This window comes from Penaeus monodon, chromosome 30 (assembly GCF_015228065.2).
Source record: "Penaeus monodon isolate SGIC_2016 chromosome 30, NSTDA_Pmon_1, whole genome shotgun sequence".
Lineage (NCBI taxonomy): Eukaryota > Metazoa > Arthropoda > Malacostraca > Decapoda > Penaeidae > Penaeus > Penaeus monodon.
Window position 1 is genome coordinate 10,330,860 of NC_051415.1, and position 211 is coordinate 10,331,070.

The 211-nt window shown below is 36.0% G+C and overlaps 1 protein-coding gene across 1 annotated transcript in view; it reads right to left on the reverse strand.

The window, feature by feature from the left end:
• The window catches only part of LOC119592348 (insulin gene enhancer protein ISL-1-like), a 284,379-nt gene that overhangs the window by 87,959 nt on the left and 196,209 nt on the right, over positions 1–211 (reverse strand). The window lies entirely within an intron of this gene.

The following is a 211-nucleotide window of genomic DNA, read 5'->3' on the forward strand; positions in this document are numbered from 1 at the left end:
CGTGGGCAGAAGAGAATGAAAGTGAATCTGAAAGAAAATGAGAGAGAGAGAGAATAAAAATATATATATCTTCCCAATTCGCCCTCTGCGCTACCTCAAGGTAAGTATCCCGTTCTCTTCCTGTTTGTAAATTTCCAAATCATAAAGGTTATCTTATAGCAGCATGACGACAATGTCAAATGTAGAGAAATATGTTGCATTTTTACATTAC